A 22,503-nucleotide genomic window follows, 5' to 3' on the forward strand; every position below is an offset into this window, starting at 1 on the left:
CAATCAGAACTTGGACACAGAAGTCAATAGAGTCATTAAATTTGGCAAGGAACACACAAGGACTCACTCCGGATCGCTGGCAAACCCACATCCCAGATGCGGATGGGACCACCCACTTATTGGTTTTTCTGTTGGGCTTGACAACTTTAGTGCAGAAGTTGCCTTTCTGCTTCGCTAAAGTTGCATTGCCAAAACATCTGCCCTGTCCTGTGATTTGACTCAGGGTGATTCCTCTGCGGGGAGTTTCCCATCTGCACTGGTGGGGGGCACTAGCTGTGGAGTAACTGAAGGGGGTGTCTAAAGCAATGCCTTCGTAGAAAGGGGGTTGAACATCATAGCAAAGCTAACAGGGGTTAGTCAGGTTCGGTTTGGTTTCGTTTAGGGTTAGAAAGGTAGCTTCTAAACAGGTTGGCTATGTGGAACACGAAGGATGGGGTGTTCGTTGTGGTGACCTCTTTGAACACCTTGTTACTTGAAAGATGTTGCATGACCCACCTAAATGGCTGATGAGGGTAGTGGCCTGGGTCGGCTTGCCCCCCGGCCACATGCCCTAACAGCAAAATCGCACAAAGACACTGTGTATGTCTGGGTCTCACCGGCATGGGACTCTCAGGTTTTGTCTGGCGGTTTGGTGGTCTGTCATCTCTCTCTGGAGTAGGGGTGTATGTGTCACGGGGACGGTCTACGAGCATGTCCTGCAAACAGAAACTCACAGCTTTCTATTAATTTTGTTCTGAAGGTCAGGTTTGATTGGCTTGAGTGGACACCACCTGATTTTGTCCTCTTTTTTATATGAAGCGTTATAGCTACAAATTGGGTGCTTTTCCATGCTCGGGATGGCCCTCCCACCCCGTTCACTGGGGGGACCTCTTTGCATTGCCAATGTAGGGGCCACAGGGCTTGGGCAAGATCGAGCAGTCTGCTCCTGTGTCTGCCCAAACTGAAGCCCTATTACGTGGGGGTCCTGACTGCCATAAAGGCAGCATGTCCCCCACACCCTCGGGGGCTCCTTCCCTATTTTCATGGCCAGGGCCACCCCGGGGTTCCGTTCTGGGGCGCTCCCTGCTGACCCTGTGGCACAGGCGCTGCTTGCGGTGGTAGTGGGTACAAAGGTACCGAAGGCTGTGTTGCGAAACTGCAATTTTGTCACTGGTGGGGGTATGAAACTGGCTGCCTCCTGTGGGGGTATGGGGTATAAGGGCTCCCCGCCCCACTGGGGGTTGGCATAGGTGGGCCGCTTTGTATTCCCGGTGGGAGAAGGCTGGGTGCGGCCCGCACACCCCCTCCCTGTCTTGTTTCCCTGGGGCCGGGACCTGCATTCCTTAATGAGATGCCCTTTTCTCCCGCAGCCCCAACAGGATATTTCTCCCCAGCTGGTAAACTGGGTTGGTTCGTATTGTGGCTGCTTTTCGTTGCGGCTTAAAGCTTTGCTCGGTTTTGTCTTGATTCGCGTTGGCTCTGTTTCCTCTGTCTCAGAGTTCCAGCCGGCTCCCGTCAGCTCTTCCGAGCTGGTGGAGCTGCTGCTGGACTCAGAGTTGGAAGTCGAATGCCAGCGCATTTCCGGGGCTGGGTGCCTTTTTGTCCGGCTCCGAGATCGCTCCTCCCCGCAGGGGTGGCGCCATTCCCACCCCCCCGGCTTGCCCTGCCTCCTGCAGGGGGAGGTCTCTCCCTTAAATGGTAGCGGCGTCAGGCACGGCTGCCGATTGGCTCTGTGCCCTCTGCTGCTCTCCTCCTCTTTCTCCCGCGCACGCGCATTCCTAAAATTGTGCGCTTCCTGAATTTTCGCGCCGAGACTGCTCGCGCCCCGCCCCTCTCCTTGGCGGCCAGTGCCATTTTCAAAGGAGTAGGGTGGCGGCGTGGTTAGTGTCTCTTCCCGAGCCGCGGTTTCTGCGCCTCTGGCTTCCCCTGCCAGCCCTCGCCAAAAGCATTCCGCGCGCTGCTGCACCTCCGGCAACGGGTCACTGACTGGCGGCGGCGGGACGGATGGGGAAGCCGCGGTTTTCCGGGGGGTTTCCGCGGCAGGGACTGGCCTCTGGCCTGGGGAGGGGGGTGACGCGCCGGGCCCCCCCAGATCTCCGCTCCCGGGCGGATTGTCCTCAGGGGCAATCTGCGTTCCCGCCCCCACCCCGAGCCCGGGTGTGACTAATAATAACGTACGCGCCGCGCTCCACGTCTCCTGCTCTTCTATTGCTCTGCGCGGGGCTTTCTCTACTTTGCCCCATGCCTTAAGGCTCTTGCCACTGCCTGAGGATTTTGTGTCCTCAGCCAGCGTGGCTGTGCATTTTTCCCATATTCCCGGATGCACAGCATCCACTGGGCGTTCGGTCGCCCCAAGCTCAAGTAGCTTTGCTATAGCAAGATAAAAGTCTTTGAGCTTACACTCGATACCCCACTGCTTATAAATCACATTTACGACCCTGGCGATGCTGTCCATGACGCTCGCGGGTCCTGGGACGTCTCCCTGCGCCAAGATACGGTCTGACCGCTCCAGCCGCTGTCCTTGTCCAGGTGTACTCCCGCTACCCAAGCGAATTTCTCTTCTCCCGGGTTTCAGCACCAGATATGTTGCCTTTATGAGAGACAACGGCGACCTGGTTGCAAGGTGACAGCACGGCAGCCTGGCCTGTCCGGGCTACTCGGACTAACGACACACGCTGACACCAATGTGGTGGACGGTTGAAAAGCCTTTATTATCTTATCTCATGGGTTTAAATAGTCTTGGGGGTCTTTGCTACATCAGAGGGGGGGTTGGTAGGGTCCCTAGGGTTAGTCGGGAGTGGAAAACTACTGGGTTAGGTGTGGTTACATGCTCTGGGGTTAATAGATAACGTGAAGCAGGGAGAAGGGGGAAGGGTCTTTCTTTCCGTCACATCCCGAGATCTTCCGTTCGCCTGTCCCTATCTACCACATTACCCACAGTTCTTTTTGCTTTACCTGGGAATACACTATAATGTATTAGTATTATTATCAGCATTGGTCAGTATTACCAATTTGTTGCTAATTTCTATGGATTCTTCCTAATTTTTCCTCAACTCAAATATCAGAATGCTATTTTTGAAGCCACTGAGAGGAATCCATTATGAGTGAGAATTCCTGGAAGGCACATGTTTGCAGAAGTCCATGACAGCACTGTTTGGCTCTTCTGAGTAAGGACTGTGAAAGGACAAGAAATCCTGAATGCATACTGAGCAAATTCCAGCAGTGACAAAGACTGGCAAATATCTTTATCTACCTATAAGACCTTATGACCATTTTTGGTAGTTTATTATAGTAATTTCTTCTTTTTCCCGTGTTTTACAATATTACCACATGAAGCAAATTCCTCACCCTCAAGCTTCACACCCCAATATTTTGGAGAGGGTTGTTCTGCATTTAGTGGGTCTGGACCAGCTGTAATGTGGACAATCTCACCTAAGACTTGCTTCACTGGAATCACCACAGTGAAAGCTTGCAAGGTTCAGAGACTAGGTACCGGGAGACAAAAGCAGTATGTCATTTCCGTTGAGACTGTCCTTATGGAGAGGATGGGCTATCTGCTCCTTGTAAAAAGATGAATCTTATGTCTCTGAAGGAGCCTGTGGTTCACCAGGAGCTGGTGTGACAGACCTAGCTCCTTGCATATCCACAAACGGTGCTGCCAAGAAAATGCCCTTGGGCACACATCTAACAACTTGGAGTGTGTTCCCCTGCTTCAACAGCAGGCCGTGCCCTCAGGCTCACCATCTCCAGCCAGTTGAGCCTCTGTCTCCCATTCTGCTCTGACCCCAAAGGTCTGCAGAGGAGGGGGCTTCTCCTGCATGTCCCAGTCCACTAGTGCACTTCTGAAGTGGTTACAGTGGGAACTAGATGAGTAGCCAAGATAAGCGTGGAACAGATGTCCTTCTGTTTTCTCTGTCTCTGCCAATGTCTTCAACAGCATGAAAATTAGTAAGTTCATTGACCACAGTAGGTTCTGAGTTGAAAGAGACCAACAAGGATCATTGGACTCAACTCCTGGCTCGCACCATGTGCTTGAGAGCATTGTCCAAATGCTTCCTGAACTCTGTCAGGCTCGGTGCTATGACCCCTTCCTTGGGGAACCTGTTCAAGTGCCCAGCCACACTCTGGGTGAAGAATCTTTCCCTAATATCCAACCTAAACCTCCTCTGAAACAAATTCAGGCCATTTCCTGGGGTCCTGTCACTGGTCACCACAGAGATCAGCATTTGCCTCTTTGCTTCCCCTCTTGAGGAAACAGTAGACTATGATGAGCTCTCTTCTTTTTGTTTTCTTGCTTTCTTCCCTGAGTTGATTCTTTTCTTCAGTTGTCCCTGGCCCACACCTCTGTACATTAAGGCCTTTCAGTTCTCTGCAAAAGGAAAGGAGTTATGGCACTGAATGGACTGTCTCCTTGCCAGGAGACACCCTTGAAGCACTTGACTCCATCCCAGCTGCTTTATGCCCTATGTTAAGAAAAGTAGGAATGTATAAAGGCCCTGCAAGGGGGGTCCTTTTCTGGAGGTGATCAATATCTCAGATTAGCTGCTTGAATGTGGAGGAGCTTACTTGTCTTATACATGTTACCAGGGTCCTTCTAAACATACAGCAGGGTCCATAAGTGTCTGAAGTTGGGCAGCAAGTCCAGGTCTTCTGTGGCACAATACTCAGCATTGCATGAAATAATAGGTCATAGCACCCCTATGAAAGGGGCTGTGTGGATTGAGGCTGGTTTTACAGAGCTGTATAGCCCATGGTTTGACTCTAAAATCACCAAATTGCTCTATTTTTTAATGGAAAACCTTGTTCTAGAAGTAGGTGATTTCACAGCAAATCAAGATGTGGTGCTGCAGTGCTCTCTTCAGCAGAAACTATGCGTGGAAAGCATTTCCAAAGATTCGATATAGACCATCAGTGAGTTAGATAAAACTGTAATTAAGAACTCCAAGGTTAATGCTAGTAAAATGATGAGTGGAGAAGTGGATCATAATTTTTATACGTGGGGCCAAGTGAACCAGTCCAAGCTAGCATTTGCCACTGCCACCTGAATTTTTTTAATTTGGCTGTAAAAAAATCCTAATTCTGTATTTATATGTATAATTAAGAAACTTAAATGCCAGAAATTATCAGAATTATATTGGTGATCTTTTTGTAAGATCATACACTAGCCTACAGGTTCATTGGTGACGGCAAATTACTTTACCTGGGCTTCAATTCTTGGTCCTTTTTAGCATCTGTCTGGATACTTTGCCATAAGAGTCTAAAAATCTGACCATTTTGTGTTGTTATCAATGTAACTGGATGGTTAATCTTTTATTGAATGAATGTAAATTTTATTGAATCATGTAAAATGCATGGTTAATCTTTTCTTTATTAAAAAACATAGCCCTAATTTTGAATTTGTTTAATTTTCAAATCAAATAGAAATGCTTTTTACTCATGTCCGTTCAACTTCCTCCGAGCTGGTATCAAATTATTGTTACTTCAAACTGTTTCTGTTTTTGCGCTGGCTTTGTGTACTTTGGACCATCATCTACTTTTTGTCGATGTTGGAATTTTCACTGGGGCTGTCCTGTTTTCATCTTAGCACATTATCTGACACTTCATCTGCTCTCTGAGGCAAAATTAAAAAGCTCTTGTTTACTTTTCTAGAAGTGTTTTCAACTTCAGATGGATAATCAGATTACCTCCATGACTTTTTCAAGTGCTCTAAATAAAATGGTGCAGTGTAATGAAAGAATAAATATTCTTTTCAATTTTTTAACTTGCTGTACTGGTTTAATTGATGAAGCATAGTGGATCTCTGCATCTACATTGAATTTGTGCAGCCTTTATTGATTCAAAATATAATGGAAATAATGTGGGACAATGCCGTACTTTAAATAATTTTCCAAATGACTACATGGACTGAGATGTAATTCAGGTGAGTCCTCTGCTATTACATCCCTCCATATATGTGTTTTATGAAGGATCTTTAGTACATTATCAGTCGATAAAACAATTCAGACATTTTCATTAGGATCCATACTTAGTGTCACAGATCAATTTTTTTTTTTTTTGCCCCACCAGTTAATGATTTTATTTTCCTCTCAGTTAAATGCCAAATCACTCCTCAGAAACAAGCCAGTTTAGCTTGCTTATGCAAACTAATTCAAACATCCTTAAATCTAGAAAAAAGCTCCAAGATCTGATATAAGTAAGGTCTTTGGTTAATTTTTTGAGATATAATTCAGAAGGTTCACAGATACACAATCCTGGAAAAAAGAACATTTAAAGAGCAAGACTGTTTCATTTTGGGTTGGAGCCCATTCCACCCAAAGTACTTCACCTCTGGCCTGAGCATAAATAGGAATGGTTTTGCTTTGGAGAAAGATTATTGCCCCTCTCACTGACTATGTGTGCTGGGGCAGAAGGAAACCAGGTACATGTGACTGATGATACTTATGGCTTGTTTCAAGTGATGTCACTGCTTGTTCTGTGCATGAATAGCAGGATTCTTTTATACAGAAGCACTGAGTGCTCTCTTACTGTAGGGGAAGCCAAGCAGCCCCTCTACCTGCTGGCTGCATGCTACTGTCTCTTGCTGTGTAAGCTTTAATACTACTAATGATATCTTCCATCTTAAGACACAGTAATATTAGTTACAGAGTCCTGAGGACAGCCTTTTCATTATGGCCCCAAAAGGAATGATGGTAGTAATGGATGGGAAGAGCAGGGTAGCCCACACTGTGCAAAATACTTCAGATGAAAAACATCTGAGTGCTTCCTGACTCCCGGAAGGATGCAACCTGAGATAGGAACACAATGTGTGCTGATTTAGAATAACATTTCCTTCCTATGTTAGTCTCTATGAAAATGCAAACAGGTGTTAGTAAGCTAGTGTTACATTCTGACAAAATCCCTTTCAACAACAGGCCTGGGCTTGCACCAGCTCAGGGGGAAAGAGCCAGGAGAGATGGAAAATAAGAAGTAAGCTCCTCCTAGAGGTGCAGTGTGGCTCACCCAGGTTTTAGGCATTGTCTTCTCTTGCTTTGCTCCTCTCTCCTCCATCCCTTGAGTAACACTACAAGTCAGCAGCATCTGGTCACAGGCAATGGAATGAGACTTTGGGCCGTGCCAAGAGCAGGAAGCATGCATTCTGGTGAAGCAGAGGCAACAGCTGCAGCTGCCAGCCTGACCCAAGAAAAGATGCAAGGGAGTTCTCCCTCAGGCTTGTTTACCTCCCCTAGGGCCGAACCGTGGCTGTTCTGAAGTAGGAGAGTTTGGGACTGCCTTTTGTAATGCTCTTGCATCAGCCAGAGGTGAGGCGAGGTGAGGTGAGGTGAGGAGCAGCTCTTTGGACTTGTCCAGCTGTGCACTGGCACGGAGGAGCCAAGAAGGAGAGGAAGTACCTCAGCAGATGTTTGGCTTGTTAAGCTGGTTTTGCCTTGCACCAGGGTGGCACGTCTGTGCTCCATGGGGAACAGGCATGAGTGGCTCCAGATTCCTCAGGTGTATATCAGGAGCACATGCTGTCAAAAGTAGAATATGACCCACTTGTCTGCTTTCCTAAGTCTTATTAGGTAGAACAACAATACACAGACACAAATGTATGATAAATACCCAAAATTTACCCTTTAAGTATAGTTTTTAAGGTTTTTTGCATCACTTGCAAGTTAGCTGTCGCTCAGCTACAACAAGGAGAATTCTGTCTGCAGGCTTCTGGTCTTCATCCACACAAAATCTGCGTTGACGCAGCCCCACAAACTTTCTATGCATCACATGGAATTATTCAACCCAGATACAACCTGCATCTAAAAATTCAGGTGGTGAGGATTAAACGCTGATAAAGAGTGGAAAACGTGTTGCTTTGTGCAGAAGAGTGGCAGCTGATCACCCAACTACTGTACACCTAGACCACTTGCAACTCTCAGGGTGGCTTAAAGACATCCACTTCTGAAAAAATATTTCTACTTGAAAATTCTTATTGAGGTATTTTGGGGAAAGAAGATGTACTATCCCGGACCTATGAGTGAAAAATGACCAAAAATAGGCCCACAATACTTTAAACTGGTGAACAAAAGATCTGCTAATGGACTTAATATTCATTAATATGGTATTCATTCACATAATTCAGCTGAGAACAGTATTTTAGCCTGTTATTTTATTACATAAAAACTGACTGGAGTCTGGTATGAATATCTGAACACTCAAGCCAATTTTCCTCCCATTATCTATAGCAAAATGAAAAGTGAAGAGGATAGTGCTCAATAATTTGATTTGTTTTACTATAATGGAAACTTTTTTCCTTGTGAGTGGAGAGAGAACAGGTGCCTAATTAGGGCCCACAATAACTCTCACACAGATATAATTAAGCAGGAAGATCAATAAAAATCTCTTCTTGCTAAACAGTTGCCACTTGGGACATAGATTTTTAATTGTTCAAAAATAAATCCATCCCTAGGGAGCACATGATAGTACTCTTTCTGGGAAAAAGATTTTACTTATTTATCTTTCCAGTGGCCATGGTACTCATGAAGAGTATGGGCCAGCTTGTTAGGAAAGAGTTTTGCTGTTACTGAAAGATTGCATGAGTGTATAACAAAGGTTTTATTTAAAAGCAAATTCTGTAGGAAATTGTTACTTTTCCAAGATCTTCTGGAACTTTTTATTAAGTATATTAAAGAAATTTTATTTTAAATATATTCATGGAACAACTAGAAATACCTTAAATGGGTCAGACTGTTTGGCCCTGTCCTGAGCAGATGCTGGCTGCCCCACAAATTTGGCTGTTCTTGATGTGCATGGGTAGTGCAATCAGAGATAAAGAATTATTCCAAATGTGGAGGACCTGTGGACTCCATTGAAAGCAGAGAAGCCCTTCAGAGAAACTTTGACAAATTAAAGGGCTGGGCAATCACCAACTGAATGAAGTGTAACAGGGACAAATGCCCAATTCTGCACTGGGGATGGGGCAGCTCTGAATGTGCAGATAGACGGGGAAATGAGATGCTGGAAGGCAGTGCCACAGAAAGGGACTTGGGGATCCTGGCTGATGGCAAGTTGAACATGGCCAGCAGTGCCCTGGCAGCCAGGAGGGCCAGCCATGTCCTGGGGACATCAGGCACAGCACTGTTGTCCCAGTCTGCTCTGAACTGGGGCAGCCTCACCTCGAGTGCTGGGGGCAGTTCTGGGTGCCACAATAGCCTAATGTAAGGCTAGAGAGTGTCCAAAGGAGGGCCATGAGGATGGTGAAAGGCCTTGAGGGGAAGATGCATGAGGAGCAGCTGAGGTCACCTGGTCTGTTCAGCCTGGAGGACACTGAGGGGAGACCTCATAGCAGTTTACATTTTTTACTTGTGAGGGGAAGAGCAGGGGCAGGCGCTGACCTCTTCTCTGGAGAGACCAATGATAAGACCTGGGGTAATGGCCTGAAGCTGTGTCAGGTGAGGTTTAGGTTGGATATTAGGGACAGGTTCTTCACCCAGAGGGCGGCTGAGCACTGGTAGAGGCTCCCCAGGAAAGCTGTAACAGCACCAAGCCTGACAGAGTTGAAGAAGCGTTTGGACAATGCTCTCAGGCACATGGTGTGATTCTTGCAGTGTCCTGTGCAGGGCTAGGAGCTGGACTTACTGATTCTTGTGGGTTCCTTCTTATTCAGGGTATTCTATGATTATCACAGAATCAAAGAATTATTTTGATGGACTATCATCCTTCAGTAATGGACTCAGTGAAAAGAGAAAAGCCAATTGCATTGTCACTTACTGTGCTGGACACCTTGTCTGGAGGGCACAGCTAACATGAAAAATAGCACAGATTATCTTGCAAACGAGCATAACTGTTACATGTCCTTTCTTTTTAGTGTTTTCAGCATGGATCCTTCATTTTTGAACCCCCAGACGGTATTGTAAGGAGAAGAAAGCATAGAAAAAGCAAGTTTAATGAAAGGAAATAATTGATGAAAAAAGAAAAGACAGATTAACTTTTCACTGGGCCATAATCTCAGAGGTGAAGGCACTTGTTTTCACAGCCAGTTTTGGTGCTCTACCTACTATGGTGTGTCTTGGATGATATAAGCCTAAACACACAGTTCACCATCTGCCAAGTCCCTCCATTCCTAATATATATTCTGAAAGTATCTTCTTGGGAAAGGGCTGTAGTATTTCTGGTAATGGCACTACAGTATCTGAAAATGCACTTTATCACAATGTTCCAGGCAACAAAGACTGAGTTCTCATGAAAATTGTGGAGAAGTGCTATGGAATTCTCTACTCACAGCAAATGTGTTCTTCCTGCTTAATGCACCTCTAATAAAACACCAGGATGATTGGGCCTTGAAGTTCCAAATTTTCTTAAAATTTGAAAAGTCCTAAAGTCAAATCCCAGCTGGTGCTTTGTGGTACCATTTGTTAACATCTTTTCCTCCCTGAAAAGACAACCACAGAAGTGGCAGCAGATCACCAGAGCTAAAAAGTTACTATTTCATTAATAAAAAAAGCATAATAGTGTACATCTGATCCAAAATTATATAATTACTGAAATTACTTCATGCTATAAATAAGATTCACCCTGCATATAGTGCTGGTGTAGTGAGCATTCTTAAATGTCTCATCAAGTAATCTTTATTAACTGCTGTCTGTATCTTTTTGCTTACAATTAGTAATCAACTGGCAAAGAGTCCCTTCCAACCAAACAATTTAATGCTGCTTTGTTGCTAAAATTAAAGTTGTGGAAACTTCACAGAGAAGGTAATTATTAAGCAGATTAAATTACCTCAAAAGAAAGCAACAGGAGAAAAAAAAAAAGCAAGAAGATTCTGATAGTCTGCTATTCAAGACAAATTAAAGATATATTCTGCTGCTCTGCTTTTTAATGCTTCACTGAAATTCTTAAGCAGTATGCTACTGGCATTTTTGATGTTTGCTTATAGATCACAGCAAACAGAAAATGCATGCATAATGAGAATGATCAAATCTCACTAGAACATCAAGACTGTTGTTGACAGAGACTGTGTAATACCAGCGTTTGTCTGTCACTACAAGTGTCTCACGAATACTTGAAGAACTGACTTGCATTGCTAGCACAGAAAAAAAAATGAGTGCCTGCATTTGGTCCCTTTGTGCTTTGCATTTTTTAAAAAATTATTTTTACATTTAAATTTTTTTTCCCATTATTGCAGCTAGTAATTATTTGTCTGGGAAAGAACATGTGGAGAAGCCAGTGTGAAGGAATTAATGTGTAGGTAATGTCTGCTGTGAGGAAGTCCTTAGGAAAGTCCTCAGTTCTTTCTCAGCCAGGCTAGAGACTCTGGAATAATCTGCTCTAGTGGTATTGGGTTGTTGGGTTGGTTGGTGGATTTTTGCCACCATTTTTTCTGGATCAGAAGCAGTGGAAATACTGCTGGATTCCCAGCACTGCAAACCCAGCACAAGTCACATTGACAAGAATATGAAAAGTTGCTTGCTGCCTTTCTGCTGATACCAGTTACCCTACTAGTTCAGCTGGATTTCCATAGAATAGAATGATAGAAGTAAGCTGTGCTTTTTCCTTAAGAGTCCTATGCAAGCATTCTAATCCCAAAAAATAGCGTTCATGCGTTTTGGGCAAGGAAGTACTCTTTTTATTTTTTTTTACCATCGCTTGTTAGAACATAATGAATTGTGCCCATCTTGAGGGGAAATCTAAGAAATGAAAGCAGTGTAAAGTTTTAGGTAAAGCCAGATATAGCCCTAAGGTAGAAGGATTTACAGGCATGAATCCTGGTCAACATAGTGCATTTCCTTCTGTTTATTTACACAGTTTAAGATTTGAGAATTAACTGTTCAAAGTTAAGGAGAATTTGGGAGTTAAATGGTAGGACTAAAAGTTTTTGTTCCTCATACTATCTATCTTTATCTTAGTAAAGATTTTTCAGATTCAGGGGTTTTGTAATATTAGACATGGACAGAAAATGTGATGAGGCTCCATGAACAAAACTCCAGAGAAGCTGAGGGTCCTGCTCCAACCTGTGACTTGATTGCTCTGGGCAATGCAAATTACAGTTGCATGGTCTCCCAGTCTCCTGAGAACAGTGAGGTTGGTCCCTCATTTCTGTTGCAGGTGTGAGTGGATTTGCACTTATAATTCCCCCTTTCCAGGATGAGCTGTGGTTATCCTCATAGTGAATGTTGTCACTCCCAGGTCTGTTGCAGCAGGTAGGGATCAGAAAATTCCTTTGAAACCTGCCTAAAGGACAGGGAATTGACACAGAAAAATCACCTTCTATTGTCTCCTAAGAATGGAGGAGAGAAAAGAAGGCAATGTGGCTGAGCTGAAAATGTGAAGTTTCTGCAATTTCCCTTTCTTTTATCTTACAAACCAGAGCATCCCCATCCACAGCCCACAGCAATCAGTTTGTGTCTGCAATCTCTGCAGCTGACCTCCTTGACCACCACCAGCTTTCCTCACTCTCATTTGGCTTGTTCTTCTTCACCGCTGGCAATGCCATCTCTGGGTAACCTTGTGGTTTCCAGAGGCAGTGTAGTGTAACACATTTTTTAAATTTGTTTGGATGAATGCAGGAGAAATGTGCTGTTAATGAACCTTTACATGCAGTTAGGTCTGAAAGAACAGTTGATTTGGATCAAAATTGGTCACACAAGTTTGCTGACCACACAAACCTGTTCAGTGTGGCCGATGTACTGGAGGGCAGGGATGCCACCACAAGGAGCCTGGGCAGCTGGAGAGGTGGGCCTGTGCTAACTTCTGGAAGTTCAACAGGATCAAATGGAAAATCCTGCATCTGGGTCAGGGCAATTCCAGACAGGCTGGTCAAAGAATGGATTGAGAGCCATACAGGTGAGGAGGATTTGGGGATATTGCTGCACAAGAAGCTCACCGTGACCTAACAATGTGCATTCACAGCCCAGAAAGCCACACGTGTCCTGGGCTGCATCCAGAGCAGGGTGGGCAGCAGGGCAGGGAGGGGATTCTGCCCCTCTGCTCTGCTCTGCTGACACCCCACCTGCAGTGCTGCATCAGCTCTGGGGTCACCAAAATAAGAAGGATATGGACCATCTTGATTTGGTCCAGAGGAACGTCACAAAGATGATCAGAGGGCTGGAACACCTCCTCAATGAAGAAAGGCTGAAAGTGTTGAGTTTGTTCAGCCTGAAGAGGAGAAGGCTGTGGGAAGACCTTTACAATACCTAAGGAAGCTACAAGAGACCTGAAGAGGGACTTTTTCCAAGGGCATGTAGTGACAGGACAAGGGGAAATGGCTTTAAACTGAGAGTAGGTTCAGACTGTATATTAGGAAGAAATTCTTTATTAAGAGGGTGGTTAGGAACTGGAACAGGTTGCCCAGAGAAGTTGCTGCCCCATTCCTGGAAGTGTTCAAGGCCAGGCTGGATGGAACTTTGAGCAACCAAGTCTAGTGAAATATGTCCATGCCCCTGACAAGGGGGTTTTGCACTGGCTGTATAGTCTCTTCCAATGCAAAGCATACTATGATTCTATACTTCCATGATTATTAAACAGATGAGCTTGCAGGGAAAATTGCAGTCAAAGCACTGTGAGGATATTAGACCGAACAGAATTTCATTATTGGAATCTGGTATAAGACCTTTCAGTCATATTTTCTTAGACCATTCCATGTAGGCAGATGTATTATTATTAGGTAGAACACTACTTACTGTAATGACATTTTGTGGGTTGTCACCTGTATACACACACAGAACTCTGTCACAGTCAGAGAAGCCAATGTAGTTTCTAGAAATATATAAAGAAGTAAGATCAAGTATATGATTCTTGAGATAAAGATGAGAGAAAAACTTGATGAGAACAATGAGAACAAAGCCAATACCTCATCTGATTGTTTTCTTCCCTGCTCAGATGAAATAAAATGGAAAAATCAGGAAGTAGTAGATGAGACCAATACTGGAAGATATGTTCAGCTTAGTTGTATTTTATTTCTAGGATGATAACTAAAACAATTTAGAAACACGCCTTCTTGGGAAAAAGTTGATCAGGAGAGACTGTTTTTAGAAAGAAGAAACTATGAACTCTTGGGTGCAGGCACCCAAATACAAAACTTCCACTCATAACCAGGCTTGAACATTTGGGTTGCCTCTCCTCTGCCATGGATGTTAACAAGCTTATAGCATAAAAACCACTCTCAGCAGATTATCTGTTTAAAAGGCTGGAAATTAATAACTTAAATGGCAACACCATGATGTCAGGACTAACCAAAATACCATAAATTACCAGGACCATTTCACTGCAGTTGCAGAACCATTAATGGCACACTTTACTCAAGAAAAAACAGATAAAGAAAAATTATCCCTAGCTTCTGAAGGAAAAGCTTAAATGATCACTTTTTCAATTACCTTCATTCTGATAGTTTGAGAATGTACTCAAAAAATTTGATAGAGACAGATTTCTCAAAACTAATTGAGTGTATAAAAACCCTTTGGGAAACTGAAAGTTGGCTATAGGAAAATTTGTAATTGGTTTCTCCACTGACAGCAGAGAAAAACCACTACCTTTTTGGCTGTCTGGCCATGAGGTGTCATCATCTAGGTAACTTCAAACCATGTAGAGCCATTTTGATAGTAGAAGGAGTGAAGTGGGTATTTCAGGAATGTAGACAGAATCTAAAAGATGTGCTGTGTAAAGCGTAGAGGGAAAGAAAGTTATTATTATTAATACATTGCAGAAGTATATGGCACAAGTCCATACAAAATCAGGCTTATTTCCTTGTTATATTGAATTTCTTTTAAATGCAAAATAATAGGTATCAGAAGCAAAATAACAGTTCATCAGATGGTGCTCCAGTTGTAAGGTACTATATATAATGTGGAATGTCTGTAGCTTTTATACTTTACCAGCACAGGTTTTTAGCACATTGTTATGTGTGAGCAGAAGTTATGATTTCGCAATATACTGCCAAGTGCTAACCTTTCTTGGAGTAGAAAAAGCAGTTTTAGGGAAGAAAAAATTCTCCTGAAAGCTGGTCATGAGTCTTTGAGCAAAAAAAAAAAAAAAAACCAAAACCTAATACATGTTTTGTTACACTTAGTCAGCTGAGGGGCACAGTTAACTTTGACTATAGGTGATCAAATGCAAGATACTTCTTATGGCAATGGTGTTCCCTTTCTTCAGAGGACTGGGTGCCACAGATCCCATATCCTAGATCTTTAGAGAAAGGGCCCAGCTACAGCCTCTAGTCACTGCTGTCTGCCCTTGCTCTGAAGGAAAACTGGCAGCCTAAACAGGCTCTGAAAAAAAATCTGAACAGCCTGTTGGGTTTATAATTGAGAAGGGAAGGTTGGAGGCTTAAGTTACTGTCTCTCCAAAATATCACACGCTCCACCTCTTTCTTGTGAAGTGAATAACTTCAATTGTCAATAATTCTGTGTAAGATTTGAACATTCTGACATGTTTTTCTGTTAATTTTTCAGAGCTTTAATATGGTTTGACTATTTCTAACACAGACAAGCTTCTATATAACTAAGTGGGCTACTTTGCTGAGGCATCAGAGTTGTGGCTAGCACTTAGTACTCCTGGCTGGGGAACCTGGCAGCAAAGAGCTGCACGGATCTAGATGTTCTTTATTTTTGCCAGTTTTATGATGCTCTTGTCATGAAATACCTAATTGCTTTTACTCATGCTTGTATGATTTACTTTCCCGATACATCTTACCTTGGTTGGGTTAGGTGGTCCAGCACATGAATTTGGATTTGAAGGGGTCTTGGAAAAGAGTTTTGAAACTAACCCCAAACTGTGTCTTAAGAGAGACAAGTGGGAACTGGCATACAGATTCAGTGGTATTTACCAAAGCTACACAAATATATGTTCTTCTTTATGTCAGGATTAAATACTAATAAATTTCATAATTTTTAAGGAGATGGCTTTCAGAACAGAAATGGTGATGTCAGTGCTCTGTTGAGATGTGAGGAAACTCAGCACTACATCTTGTGCTCAAATCTGGCCTTTGAAAATGTTTTAATCTGAAAGTGTGTCTATGCAGTATACTCACCTATCTTCATTGATTACTCCAGCCTTTTATGCTCTCTTTCATAGCATGAGCCAAAAAAGAGCTCTCAGTCTTCAGTATTTCTGCAAGAGAAAACCGAGTCTGTCCTACCAGTTTTAGAAAGTGCTATCCCATCTTACTCTTCAGCCAGAACACCTGAAAATTCAAATTGCCTTTACCTCTTTGCTGTAAATCCTACCCTCTCACCAGCTTTGCTCTGCAAAACTCAGGCATATATACAAGTTACAAAATAAGACATAAGAAATAATCTTGCCTAACTTCCCTCTGTTTAGGCAGTCAGCACCTGCTAGAAGTTTCCACCATGCCCAAAAGAGGCAATCTCTGATGGCTCTGAAGATGGACATGCTGCCAGCACAATCAGAGAAGTTGGTGATGACATATTTAAGAAGAAAAGCAAAACAGCCTGTGCACAGTTTTCTCCAGTGGTGGCGATGAGCCGTGGCCGGCGCTATCTGGACGCGGCCCAGGGTGGGCCCTGCCCACCTGGCCGCCCCAGCCAGCCACGCCATGGGCAGAAGGACAGAGGTGGTGGCGGCTTTCCCGTCCCAGACTCTGCATGGAGAGAGGCGTTGAGCAGCGCCAGCGCCACGGCAGCCATCACCGCCCGTGTGATGGCGGCGCGGTCACCTGGCCGGCAGCAGAAACACCACGAGTGACTCCCCAACATGGAACCTGGAAGAGATCAACCTTTCGGCACTGTGGGATCCTGCAGGAATCTTTGAACTGGTAGAACTTGTCGACAATGGCACTCACAAGGAGCAGTTTTTCTTCTAATCAGAGAAGAGGAGGAAGTGAGGACATGTGAGAGAAAACAACATGGTGCCAACAAGGTCAGTGATGCCTTGAGGGGGAGGAGGTGCTCCAAGTGTCAGACTCGAGATGAGGATCTTGGTGAAACAATCTGTCCCCCTGTAATGCATGAAGTCCATGGGGGATACAGACATCCACTCGCAGCCCATGGAGAAAGTGGTCATACTGGAGTGGGTGGATGTTGGAGGGCGCTGTGATCCATGGGAGACCCAAATAGAGAGGGAGGGCCCCTGCTTCCAGAAACTACTTCCAAACTAGAGCAGCCTGTCCTTAGAGGACTTGCACCCTGTGGACGAGTGTCCCATGCCACAGCAGTTTTAGGAAGACTGTTTGCCTGTGGGAGGGACACCACGGCAAGGTAGAGAAAAGAAAAGAAAACCCCAACACCCTGTCTTCCTGCACTGTCAGAGGGAAGGAGGGAAGGGCTGAGGAAGAAAAAAGGTGTTTTAAAGGCTTATTTTACTTACTTATTTTACTTTACTTATTATCCTCCTCTGACTCTGTTAATAATAAATTTATCTTATACCTTTAAATTTGAACCTTGTTTGCCCTTAGAGTATTTTTATCCCAAGCCTTATCTCAACTCAAAAATTCGTTAATTTTTTTTCCTCTCTCCTCTGCCCAACTATAACAGAATAGGGTGAGAGAATGACTTTTATGGCTGTCTGGTGTTTGGCCAATATCAAACCATTACACTAATTCTGAATGGCAGCACTTACCAATTTTCAACAGAAAAGCCCTTGTGTCTTGCTCATATGCATTCTTTGTATCCTTAGAAAATGCAGTATCTCCTGATCCTTTAAATAAGAAATGACCTAATTCCCTTTAATGGGGTCATTAAGAACTCTGATGTTCCAGGTATAAATTCTGGTTACTACTGTGCACCTTAATTTACTATTCATATGTGAATCCCTTTGGGTTCCCAATTACTATCCAGCATCGGCAATTGACTCCTGAAATTATTCCCCCAGGTCTGACTTTGCAAAGGACACTGCAGTTTACACCTCAGTTCCCTAATTAAAGACACAACACTCAATAAACCTTGAACAACTAGCAGTTGGAAGCTAAATTAATCTCACCAAATCCCTGTTGACATGGGTTTTGTTGCCTGATAACTGACCACAAGTGGGTCATGTGAGGTGTGCAGGATGAGTATTGAGGTCACATGCTAGTGAGGATGAACTAGTAGGATCTGACTGGAAAACACCCTTGTGTAGATAGTGCCTTGACAAACACAATTTGTTGCGACTCAGTGCACAACATCTGAACACTACAGGTGTTGCAATTCCAGCTACCAGCTGGGACATGAAATATCAGGTGAGATCGGTGGGGGAAGGAGAGATGGGTTTCAGGAGACTCGTCATCCTTCTCCCTGTGCTTCTCTTCTCTCTGCAAATGGAACTTAGCCATAAAACAGCTCTTGTCATTTTAATCAAAGTCCTGGCCATGACAGTATTCCCAGAGCAGAAATTTGTTTCTTGTTGCTTTTCTTTTCCCCTGCAGATTCAAGCTCCTAAAAGCAAAAGGAGCATAACCAGGTTTATAATTTCTTTTATTACAGCAAAGCAAAACATTATAACAATGCTCATTCTGCCCTGTATTTATGTCATTCTCTTATCAAAGTGTGGATCTCTGAAAAAATGACATAGAATTTCACAGATGTTCCAACCAATGAAACAAACACTGCAAGAGTGATAATAAGAATAGCTGCAGTTGAAAAGCAGTGTTGAGCAAGAGTCTCATCATTTAAGGTTCTTGTTCTTTGATGAAATGTGTTCTTCATTATGTCAAGCAGGAAAAAAGTCTATGTGCAGCTGTATCAGAACTACTATCCTCCTTTTACTTCTTTGAGCAGGAGTTTTCAAAAATCAATTAACATTTAAATGTCAAGGTAAAACAATACTACTAATAAACAACCCATAATTTCAATACTTCACCTATTTTGCATCAATCCCTTTACTTCCCACTGTTACATTTGTCATGATAAAAGGACAACATAAGAAGGGTGTAGTGTCTCAAAAGGAGGGTTTATGCAGCAGCCAGCAACCCATCTCCACTACCAGCAGTTGTCTAGAATAAGAACAATACAAGCATATCCTGCTGCCATGTCTCCAAGACTCTCCCATCGTTCACTTATTTTCAGACGTGATTTGCTAAGTAACTGTCTTCTCAACATTAATACCATCTTTGTCTGATGGAACACAAAGGGTTTTTTTATTCACAGTTTCCTTTAAGAAGCAGCTTTACACACCAAATGTCTACTTATCAAAAATATCTCCTTTCATTTGTTTTAAATGTGATTCCTTTGATAGTCTGTGGTTTCTGTATGGAAATAATTTTGTTCTTATTTCCAAGGAAGTCTATATAATGGGCCTAGTTGAGATTTTCTATAGAAGAGCCCTCATAGTGCTCTGCTTTGCACTGGTAGCTACAAGAGTGTTGAAAACACACCAGTGTTTTGGCCTCTGCTGAACAGCTCTGCCACAGCATCAATGCTGTCTCTCCCAAATTCTGTTTCCCATCAGTAGACTGGGAGTGGGCAGGATCCTGGGGGGTACATAACTAGGACAGCTGACTGAAACTGACAAAAGGGATATTCTGTACCATATGACATCAGCTCAGATATAAAAAGCTAAGTAAAGGAAGAGGAAAAGGGAGGTAAGGAGGTATGTTTGCCTTCTGGAGCTTGCTGAAGCCCTGCTTCCCAGGAAGTGGCCAGACATGCCTTCTCATGCTGATGGGAAGTAGGGAGTGCTTTTCGTCTCTTTGCTTGTGTGTTTTAGCAAATTGTCTTATCTCAATCTACAAGCTGTTTTCTTACTTTCTCTCTCCTGTCCAGCTGAGAAGGGGGAGTGATAGAGCAGCTTGGTGGGCACCTGGCATTCAGTCAAAGCCAACCCACCACAGTCTAATAACATGTATTTTAAGGGTCTGGCACAACATTTCCAGGCTGTTGTACAAGATCTTGTACCCTTTGATAAAGACTTTCACACCACTAGTGTATGTCCCAGCTGGTGCCCCCTTAAACGACCATGGCATTGCTATACCTGGAACTAAAACTAACACCAGGGCAGCAGAAGGCAATATCAACCCAAAAATTCTACCTTTGACACCTGCTAGAATTCCAACAATTCCAGATACTGATAGGCTTCAAAGAGAGGCCATGGTTTGTCTGTTCATTCCCCCAGGTCCCAGACTGACCACAAGCAGGACTGCAGTGCACTGGCATCATCCTCCCCTGACACCAAAAACCTGCACATATCCAGCAAGTAGGGGTCTGCTCTTAGGTGGATTAACTCACTAGGTTCAATCTAAAACACTCTTGTCAGATGCCAGAGGTGACTTTTATTTCAGCACCTAATCACTATAAACAGAGGTACAGCCCTACAGCAAGTAAAATACCAAAACGCTTTTATTCTTTAAACCCCAGGAATGAGGCTCTGTAATGAAATTCAAAGGTAAAATGACAAACAGAAATGAAAATACTACATCTCCAGATGGCAGTAAAGTTCATTCAATTTGAGCACCTTAGGCACAAAATGAAAAAGCAAAGATGGATATATCAAAAGATCACTGCAATTCTCTCTTTACCCCAGACAGGCTATTCATAAAAAAGTGAAACAACACATCTTTAAGAGCACAAATAACCAAACAGTCCCAAGAATGACAAGCATGAGCGAAGTAAAGAATAAATGCAAGAGTACTATGCTGTAAGATCTACTTTGTGTCTAATTTGCAGCAAGATTATTGGAAGAACACTCACAGAAGCATTGCAGCAAGCCTTTGGCTATGCTGAGTGAAAGTGGCCACCAACTTCTGCGCACCTGTAGTCTTTTTGCTCCTCACGTTTTTCCCTATCTATGCTTGTTAGATTGAAAACATGCTTTATCTGTAATGCACGAGCACAAACTGGCTTTCTCCGCTGTGCCAAGTGCTATGTACATAGAACATGTGGTCCCACTTCTACGGACCTTCAAATACAAACACCAGAGGACACAATAGAAACAGAAACAGCAAAGACAGACAAAGTCAGTAGTGTGAAATATGCAAGGACTGTGTCTCTAAAGCACAGAACTGCTTGTGGGAGTACCAAGTAGTAGTAACTGACATGAACAGAAAGTTATTGTGTGGTACTGAAAAAAGAGAAGGAGAAAACATTTTATAGATAATCAGCCCTAGGACCATAGGTCCAGGGAGCTCTGGAAAGTCCTGTCTCTTGTAGTGGAGTTCCATTACCCAATTCTTCTTGATAAGCTGGTAGGAGGGGCAGCTTCCTAGACAGAAAACAGCAGGGGAAAACATAATTGTTCTTCTTCTGGGCCCAGCATGGATGCAACTTCTCACACGTCTGCACAATCCAGCTGAACAAGAACATCAGGCTATTGGTAGGGACTGAGGTTGTCATGACATCCTTGGAGGAACCACTACTCTTGCAGACTCAAGAGACCAACGTCGAGCTGGGCTCCAGCAGCACTGGAGGGCTGCTATCTGGCGCTGTGTGTCCATGAACCACCACAACTACACTCACAGGCATCGTGCAGCTCCAGCCCATCTGCCAGCAGTGCCACTGCCAGCTCAGGAAGCCTCCCTCCTCCCAGAGCTCAGAGCCTGGGCTAGGCTATGCCTCACTACTATGCTATGACTCCTCTGATGGCCTTGGTCCAGACCCTCAGCCAGGAAGAAAAGGCAAAACTGACCACTCACAGTGCCCTGTTCCAGTGTGCAGTCACAGGCACTGCAGTGTTCCTCCTATCCCAGGCAGGAGAAGACAGACTCCAATCCCTGTACTCGTAAATAGGCTTATCCTTGTTGAAAAGGCCAAACACAAAACAATGCCTAAGGACTAACAAGGAGTCACCTGTCTGCTGACCACCCAAGACAATAAATGATGTCACTTTTTCTCTTAGAAGACAGAAGAAATCTTTTGTCTGAGGTGCCCTGTGAAATGAGCACTTTGTATGTTACTGACTGAAGTAAAGTTGGCTGTGCACACTACTTTGCTGAGGGGTTGGGCAATCTGAATAATCTGCTGTGTCGTTCAGAATCAAGGTCATACCTGCACTCAGTTTGACAACTAATCAGTGGTTCCTCCTATCAGTGCTGTTCTGCAGCAGCTGAACAGACATCCTAGACAAGAGTTTGCTAACTGCCCACCAGCAATTGTTGAGTGATAACACACACAGCCCCCCACATTTAGGCAGATACTCAGGTTAATATGACAGTTTTATACCTTGAAGCTCAATACACAGTAATTAAAACAAAATGTTTTGACAGTCAAAACCAATGACTATATAAATTAGAATGCTGTAAAAAGCAATGGTTTAAAAAAATACAGATCTATAGATAAATCAGAATGTTGCAATAGAGAATAATTTAATACAAGACTGTTAATGTAAAGAAGATCTTAAATACAGACTCAGATTCTGGCTGGGAGAAGAATAATCTTCAGAACTACAGCTAAGGGAAACTGAGAGATTAAAGAAGAAAAAAAAATCTTCTTGCTAAAGAAGAAGTGCAAGAAAATGCTAACCCAGGTCTTAGATTCACACCCAGGGCCATGCAGCCCTGTGATATGTCTAAGCAGGTGCAATCTGAAGTTATCTTTGATGAGGCTCTTTGACCCAGAGATTAAATACCTCACTTGGTCCCACATCCTGTTACACACATGCTACGGAGCAAAACGTCAGGGATCATGCCTAAAG

The 22,503-nt window shown here is 43.7% G+C and overlaps 1 long non-coding RNA gene across 1 annotated transcript; it reads right to left on the reverse strand.

Moving 5' to 3' along the window:
• Positions 1-2,666: 2,666 nt before the first annotated feature.
• LOC140681853 (uncharacterized) lies at positions 2,667-21,079 on the reverse strand. The gene is made up of 3 exons (XR_012053029.1): positions 15,974-21,079; positions 14,478-14,600; positions 2,667-3,153 (listed from the first exon to the last, which is right to left on the reverse strand). It is a non-coding gene; the product is annotated as an uncharacterized lncRNA (long non-coding RNA).
• Between the last annotated feature and the right edge of the window lie 1,424 nt (positions 21,080-22,503).

This window comes from Taeniopygia guttata, chromosome Z (genome assembly GCF_048771995.1).
Source record: "Taeniopygia guttata chromosome Z, bTaeGut7.mat, whole genome shotgun sequence".
Lineage (NCBI taxonomy): Eukaryota > Metazoa > Chordata > Aves > Passeriformes > Estrildidae > Taeniopygia > Taeniopygia guttata.